Source organism: Schistocerca piceifrons, chromosome 6 (genome assembly GCF_021461385.2).
Source record: "Schistocerca piceifrons isolate TAMUIC-IGC-003096 chromosome 6, iqSchPice1.1, whole genome shotgun sequence".
Classification (NCBI taxonomy): domain Eukaryota; kingdom Metazoa; phylum Arthropoda; class Insecta; order Orthoptera; family Acrididae; genus Schistocerca; species Schistocerca piceifrons.
This window is the reverse complement of record NC_060143.1, coordinates 71,483,679-71,484,444: the sequence shown is the minus strand read 5'-3', so window position 1 is coordinate 71,484,444 and position 766 is coordinate 71,483,679. Positions and strand designations below refer to the sequence as shown.

Below are 766 nucleotides of genomic sequence, written 5' to 3'. Positions count from 1 at the left end.
CGTTGAACAACCTGCTCTTAAAAACATAGCTTAAGTGATAACTTCTTAGAGACAATGAATGTACGAAGGGAACAGTTCTGATGAACGCGTTACTGAAATGGAACTAAACTAAACTAAACTCCGTCCGAACAGGTCATGAAGGCCCAACGGTACCGACCGGCCACCGCGTCATTCTCAGCCCACAGACGTCACTGGATGCGGATATGGAGGGGCACGTGGTCAGCACACCGCTCTCCCGGTCGTATGTCAGTTTACGAGACCGGAGCCGCTACTTCTCAGTCAAGTAGCTTCTCAGTTTGCCTCACAGTAGCTCAGTGCACCCCGCCTGCCAACAGCGCTCGGCAGACCGGATGATCACCCATCCAAGTGCTAGCCCAGCCCAACAGCTCTTAACTTCGGTGATTTGACGGAAACCGGTGTTACGAGTGCGGCATGGCTGTTGGCACTTAAATGGAACAGTGGTCTAAAAAGGACACTCAAGAACCTGCGCCTGACGCCGTGTTAGATGACAAAGTTGGCAATGACCCAGCGACACAGGAATTTACTCAGTTTCCGGAACGACAGCGTTAAGTGGCGCCTCAGCTTACAGACGTATTGCCTGCATCCATATGCCCCAGGTTCTGCAGACCACGTGAATAAGGAAAAAAAAAACAGTCGCGGAACCTGGTGTTAATAACGGAACATCATTGTGCCAGCCAACCACCGGGAATGTTCTCAGTGGCGCATACGGCGTACTCAAACAGGAGGTAAGTGACAGTCATAATGT

At 51.0% G+C, this 766-nt stretch overlaps 1 pseudogene; it reads right to left on the bottom strand.

Moving 5' to 3' along the window:
* Positions 1-326: 326 nt before the first annotated feature.
* LOC124803900 lies at positions 327-444 on the bottom strand (annotated as a pseudogene).
* Between the last annotated feature and the right edge of the window lie 322 nt (positions 445-766).